This window comes from Misgurnus anguillicaudatus, chromosome 22, assembly GCF_027580225.2.
Source record: "Misgurnus anguillicaudatus chromosome 22, ASM2758022v2, whole genome shotgun sequence".
Lineage (NCBI taxonomy): Eukaryota > Metazoa > Chordata > Actinopteri > Cypriniformes > Cobitidae > Misgurnus > Misgurnus anguillicaudatus.
The window spans coordinates 27,794,645-27,801,739 of NC_073358.2; the positions used below are offsets into that span (position 1 = coordinate 27,794,645).

Here is a 7,095-nt window from a genome sequence, read left to right on the forward strand (position 1 = left end):
AAGAGTTTAGCATGAATGAATGTGTGGATTTGGATCTTCATTGAATAATTTTATTGGGACTTAGAAACAGGTGTGTGCGTGTATCAATTTAATTTCCGTTTTAAGGGTAATATTTTTAGAAAACCCACACTGTAAAAAAAATCTTTAGAAATTAAAGTATTACTGGCAGCTGTTTGTCAGTAACTTAGCCTACCCTGTAAAATAGGTCCTCCTTATATGTACCGTTATATACAGATATGCATACATTTGGTACCAATATGTATCTTTTAGGTACAATAAGTTCTTTTTGGTACCAATATGTACCTCTGAGGTACTAAGCTCTTTAGGTGTAAAGTTGTACTTTTTGAAAGGGTACGACCCTGGTGACAGCTGGGTTACATATTTTGATCATTTTTTTCTGACATGTTTATGTGAGGCTCGGGTTTAGGGTTTTATTTAGTCTGGTCTGGCAACAGTAGAAGTCTAAGATGTTCTCACGAATATAGTGAAACAAACCTGTGATTGTTTTTGTGTGTGTGAGAGAGATGCAGCTGCTCAGTTTTTATCAACCTTTGAACCCTTGAAGACGCTTCCTGTCAGTATATCCACCCTAACATTTAAACACACATACAACCATTGTGTAACAAGATTGTAACATAGATTTGTCATCATAATGTACAGTAAAACGAATGTATGGTCTAAATTATGCAATTGTGTAATTAACACCATACACCACAATGCATAGACATATTTGAAACCACTGATTTAAATCCAATACTGGGAGTATTTTAGTTTGGGGGGTAAATCAATATACAGTCACACTGTCACTGTGACTGTGTCATGCATGTGACACGCTTGATGATGCATTATAAAATAATTTAAAAAGACCAGTTTGGGGTGGAACCCGAAATTCACTCCCCGGACTCTACCCCCACCCTCACCCCCCACGCTCCTTGCATTTCCAGCCCTGAACACTTCATAATGTATAAATCCAATTTTAGAAAGGCAAAAATCATAGCACATACATTTTAGTCTATAAAAGATATGACTGTTTTATTAACCCTCATAAGATCCAATTTTCCTGTATACAGTATAGCTCCGCGGGGGTAAAATGACCACAGAAATTAAAAGAGTGATTACAAAAAATATATAAATTTCTAATAATGCAAATAATTTTTTTGTTTACTTCCCATGTATACATTAATGCTGTGTTTTGGTAGATATGAAGTTCTTTTGTACCTGTTTATCTCAAAATTCTTCAACTACACTATTCGCTTGCCTGTAAAATATCAAATTTTTATAAAAATTCACATAAATGATGATGTAAATTTGATTTAAATTGTTTTTAGATATTGATCTAGTTGAATCTTGTGTTGAATTTGGTTATCTGGTGTTTAGAAAAAAACAAATCATTTCGACCAGCAGAGGCCCATAGAGACCCATTCATTTTATTTTATATGGCCAACTGCTCACATCACTACTTTACTGATGCATTTTGTGAATTTATGAAACATAAACATGTGAATATGAAACATGTGTGTGTACCTGGTATTTATCACGTTGTGGGGACCAATTGTCCCCACAAAGATAGGAATACCAGTGTTTTTGTGACCTTGTGGGGACATTTTGATGTCCCCATGAGGAAACAAGCTTCTAAATCAAAATGATATTTCTTGAAAATGTGAAGTAGGAGAATGGTTTCTGTGATGGTTGGGGTTAGGGAATGGGGTAGGTAAGGGGAATAGAATATACAGTTTGTATGGTATAAAATGCATTATGTCTGTCCCCACAAAACATGAAAACCAGAATGTGTGTGTGTGTGTGTGTGTGTGTGTGTGTGTGTTATTGAGAATGTATTTTCTATATTGCATTTGTGCTCTAGTACCAGCCCTACTTTTCTGTGTTGAAATTTTCAGATTTATTCTGGGGGCATTGATTTTTTGCATTTCCCATTCATTTTAAGTGGGGGTCATTTTTACCCCAAGGGTCTATTTAAGTAAAAAAATACACCTCTTTAGTACGACCGAATCAAGCCCAGTTTTTATGAATATTGACAGATAGACTGGAAAGTCACAAAATCTTATTCCACTGAGATGAATGGAACCATGTTTTTAACTAAAGAAAAGTGGCTTGGGGGTAAAATTGACCCCAAGGGACTTATTAGGGTTAATGTTTCAGATATTAAGAGCAGTCCCAGACAGTTACAATAAGTTAAAGTTTGTTTGTGATAGTTACTTGCTCTATTATCTAAATATTTGCTTGTGCTCTATAAATTTGCACAGGACTACGGTTGTAACATTTTACAGCTGTTGGGCAAGAGTCAAACATAGGCCTCTACATCACTAAACTGAACAAATGTGCAAGCAATAGCCTAAGAGTCGATAGGGCGAAAATTATATCATGATTTAATATTCATTAACCAAGCTGATAAGGTTTGTAATACACACATTTTAATAGTTTATTTTATTTAGTTAGTTTTTGTCTTTATTTCAAAACGTTTGAACTCTTTTTAATTCTCCAATGTGTTGGGTGCTCCACTAAACCGATGGAGCAGAAATATCGAGAAATATTACAGCATTATTATGCTTTTAAGATTCTGAATACACAGATACGCCTCACTGATCATCAATGAAGTAAGTTGCTTTTGTAGGCAAAGGACATATTTACGGCATAGTCATTTACTGTACTCTACCAGCCAAACCTTGACCCTTTGGTGACTGCAGAGAGTTGTTTAATGACGTACTGACAGATCATGCTGTTGGGATAGTTTTCCTTTGAGTTGTACAGCTCCACAGGAAGAGTGTCTAGATGTAGTGACATGTATATGTTTTAGATTCATTCTTGCATTCTTTTGGCTGGAATTTTCCTATTTTCAATGGTTAAAAAATGGGTTCTAGATCTCAGGTTTCAACATCAAGCATGCAAACCCCATTTTAAAACCTCTGCTGTCTGAAAATGCCCAGTGGCTCTTAAAATAATAGATGATGGATAATAAGATATTTTTTGTTTTGTGTTAAAGCCTCGTATTCCTACCAAGTAAGTATAATGGCAAATGAGGGAAGAGGCATCTAGATCTAACGCTACACGCAAAGCTAGAACAAATCAAGTTCTTTGTGTAGCTCAGCTAGTATCAAGGCACTAGCAATGTTAAAGGTCATGGGTTTAGCAATGTATGTACTGTAAAGCATCTGCTGGAGTTACAGTATATGCATGGGAACATTTTCAAGGTTTGAATCTCCATTCTGGTCTTCCGTTCCAGTCCTTACGTCTATTTTGTTCTCCCTCTGTTAGCTAGCTTAATATAAATAACTCTTTCTGTTGCTGGATCTCTATATACAGTAAATTCACCCGAACATGCCCTTTTTAACTTTCTCTCCTTACACTTTGAGAAAAGGGATGAGTCTAAACATGCACAGCATTGCACACCTAACCAAGAATCTGATAAACCTGCATAAAACCTGCCTTCCGGGCTCTTTGGAAAGCCTAAACACACTTAACAACTATGATAAAGTACTGTTTTGTCCTTTTTATTGTACAAGTCATCCTGTTGACAGACTTCATACTGTTAACAGACTTCATAGATCCTAAAATACATGTTTTTGATGATAACCATGCTTTTTTTCAAGGGTAATCACATGGGGATATTTACTGTGGGAAAGCGGTACATATGTGCATCTTGGGACAAAAAATCAAAAATAAATACCCCAGGACATAATACTACACAATTTTTATTTTCCACTTTTCTTCATCTTCAGTATCTGTGATCACGCATCACCAAAAATATTATGCACAAATGCACCACATCATAATAGCAGAGTAAGAGTTAGAAAGGGTTTCACAGACAAGGCTTAGCTAAAGCCAGGGTTAAGATTAAAATAATTAAAGGGATAGTTCACCCAAAAATGACAATTCTGTCATCATTCACTCACTCGGATGTTGAAACAAACCTGTATACATGTCTTTGTTCTGCTAAACATGACGGAAGATATTTTGAGAAATGTTTATAACCAAACCGTTCGTGGACCCTATTTACTTCCATAGTATTATTTTTTGCTACTATGGAAGTGAATGGGGTCCAGAAATGGTTTAGTTACAAACATTTCTCAAAATTTCTTCCTTTGTGTTGATCAGAACAAAGAAATTCATGCGGGTTTGTAACAACATGAGAGTAAATAATGACAGAATTTTCATTTTTGGGTAAAACTATCCCTTTAAGTAAGAGTTTAAGCATTGCTTATAACATGCCTTAAACGCTAACAGGGTTTTTATGGCACTGGGATATTATAAGATCTATCATTGCAAGTTATATTCAATTTAGAGAGCTCAAAAATGTGTTTTAGTCTAGGACTATCCTTAAGCCTTGCCTGTGAAACCGGACGTTAAAGTTTTATTGGTCAAATTCAAGGTCAGTGATTGGTTTTGGGTTATTTATGTTTTTGGACCGATTCAATATTTTTTACTTGCATATCAGTCATAACCCATCTTCTTTCCTGTATCTCTTTATCTACACATGTCTAATTCAACTCCTTCCTTCCTCCTCTGTCATTCCTCCCTCTTCTCCATATTCAATCTGTCACACACATCTACTCTCTGTCTCCCTCTGTCTTTTCTCCATCACATCTGGTAAGGATTAGCTGGTGTGGTGAAAGCAGCTGGAAACGGGTGTAGCTGCATACATAAACAAGCTCACATGTCACAGATTCTACCAGATTCGGGGTGTGTCCATAATATGTGCGTGGGGAAATATTGTAAGGGTGTTGATTTCCAGGACTTACCATTGTGCACAATCCCAGCAAGCAATGAAAACAATGCAAGAATGTCTATTAGGCATCTAACCATGGCCCAAGAACAGACGATGTGTATACTTTAAAAATATGTAAAAGAAATATAAGCAACACCTTGAACACATGTTGACTTGCTAACATGATGGAATATAATACATCTCTAATACATATTTTGGCATGAAACCAAATTTGAGGTTATTTAGGGTAGAAATGGGTTACTCACTGGACTATTTTGGGTCTAGTAAGCAGTCATTTCACCGTCTCGGTTTTGCTTGCTGGAATACATTGGTGTTCATGTCTCATGTACTGTATAAGTTAATGTAGCTCGGGGCAGAAGTTTTTGACTAGATGACTAAGATTATATCTAGGTGTGTTTATTGAAATTTAAACATGTTTTGTTTGTCTTTGTTTAGTCTTTAAAGTACATCATATCCCCATTAGACAGCACGTAATGTTGCAAAGCTGTGTGTCATCAGAGGTGTGTCGCAACATTCTAGTGAATTCCCTGGAGAAAAAATCCCTTCGTAAAGTGTGCCTATCCAAATGTATCCAACAAATGTTAATGTGTCTAGTATGTTGTTTCTTCAATTCAACAGTGTGAAGTTTCTCTCAGCACATATTCACTAACTTTATATTACTACACTTATTGGCCTTAGCTCAGTGAATTGAGCAATAGGCAATTCCTGAAAGTTATCAACCTCGAAACTGTAATCTGATCACATTTTAGGCATGTCCAGACTTTATTAAAGGAGCTGGCAGACAGTCTGGTTTCTACAGGTCACAGAGTTTGTAATCATGAGGTTTAGTCACTATTTATCTTGAAACATTAGCATTTATTTTAAAGGACAAGTTGGGTATTTTACACTTAAAGCCCTGTTTTCAGATTGTTTATGATGAAATAGAACGGTTTTGACTGAAATTTCGACATATGCGGCTGCCGAGAATTTTTCGGGTGTTTGTTGTTTCACCTCCCACCTCTACAATGAATGTATAGGTGCACAGGAACAATCCTTCCTAAAATGCATTAAACTTTTGTTTACAAAGACGTGAAACTCACTGAGTGGTCAGGGGTGTTCACTGATATGCTCACAACACAAAAATCGCTGCAAAAGATGGTTTCCAACAGGTGTTTTTAGCATTCGTTGTAAACTTGTGGACCTATTTTTCCAAACGCCTCACACACGTACATTCTTCCATTGAGAGCTTGAATAATAGACACTCCAGCCCAGTTGGTGGCGATAATCCACCTTTGCAAATTGCAAGAATACAAACAACATTCCCGGCGCGGAGTAATACTGTACCTCACAGCACATCTAATACAAGTCAATGGACAAAACTACAATAAAACCTGTTGGAAAGCATCTTTTGCAGCAATTTTTGTGTGAGCATATCAGTGAACATCCCTGACCACTCGGTGAGTTTCATGTCTTTGTAAACGAAAGTTTAATGCATTCCAGGAAGGATTGTTCCCGTGCACCTATAGAGCCATTATAGTGGTGGGAGGATACAAGAAACACCCTAAAATTCTTGGGACAGCATCATATGTTAAAATCTCATATATATATATTTATTTTGACTAATTTGGGTAAAAATGTTTTCTATACCAAGAAAGTGACAAGATGAAAACCACTATTTTCTGTTACAAACTTTCACATAACATCTTTAGTTTATAATAACATTAAACATTCAAATCCATAATTTGATTTTCAAAGATTTATTATAAAAACTTCTTATTTTTTCCGCAAAATGCAATAAATCCATTGAATCAGTATATAAATGTGCATTCATCTTTGCCATGTTATATTCATTTAGTTGTATACACTGATTAAAAAACATTAATGGCATTAATCAATACACTTACTTTGTCATATTAAGAACACTGTCATTGCTGCTGTCATCCTTGGGACGTAGTCGCTGAACTTTTTTGACAGCGATCAGCTGTAAAATATTTTGGTCCTGCTCCATTTTCGTTGACTTTGTGGAAAGTTTTTCATAAGATCCTGTGCGGCCAATGTGTTAGAATGACAGAAGCTTCATGCTGTCGTGTGAGAACAAACAACAGGCGAGACTGCCTCTCGTAAATTATTCGATTTTGATATCTTACATTTCTTCCCGGCTACAGAAAACCACCACATGTTTATCAATGCCATCAAAATTACTATTTTGTTTTTGTTTGCTTGTTGATCACAAAATACAAAGTAGATGAGGAAAACTAAAATTCTGTGTGTATTCGGCGCCACCATTATTGTTTACAATGCGTTGAATGGTGCGCTGTGATTGGTTAAGCAGATTTATTGCATTCTGCAGAGAAGGAGGACTGGTGTTTATAGCG

The 7,095-nt window shown here is 36.0% G+C and overlaps 1 long non-coding RNA gene across 1 annotated transcript; it reads right to left on the reverse strand.

The window, feature by feature from the left end:
- Window positions 1-4,358: 4,358 nt before the first annotated feature.
- Window positions 4,359-5,112, reverse strand: LOC129439445 (uncharacterized). Its single transcript, XR_008642813.2, has 3 exons — window positions 4,987-5,112; window positions 4,755-4,843; window positions 4,359-4,647 (listed from the first exon to the last, which is right to left on the reverse strand). It is a non-coding gene; the product is annotated as an uncharacterized lncRNA (long non-coding RNA).
- Window positions 5,113-7,095: the final 1,983 nt, after the last annotated feature.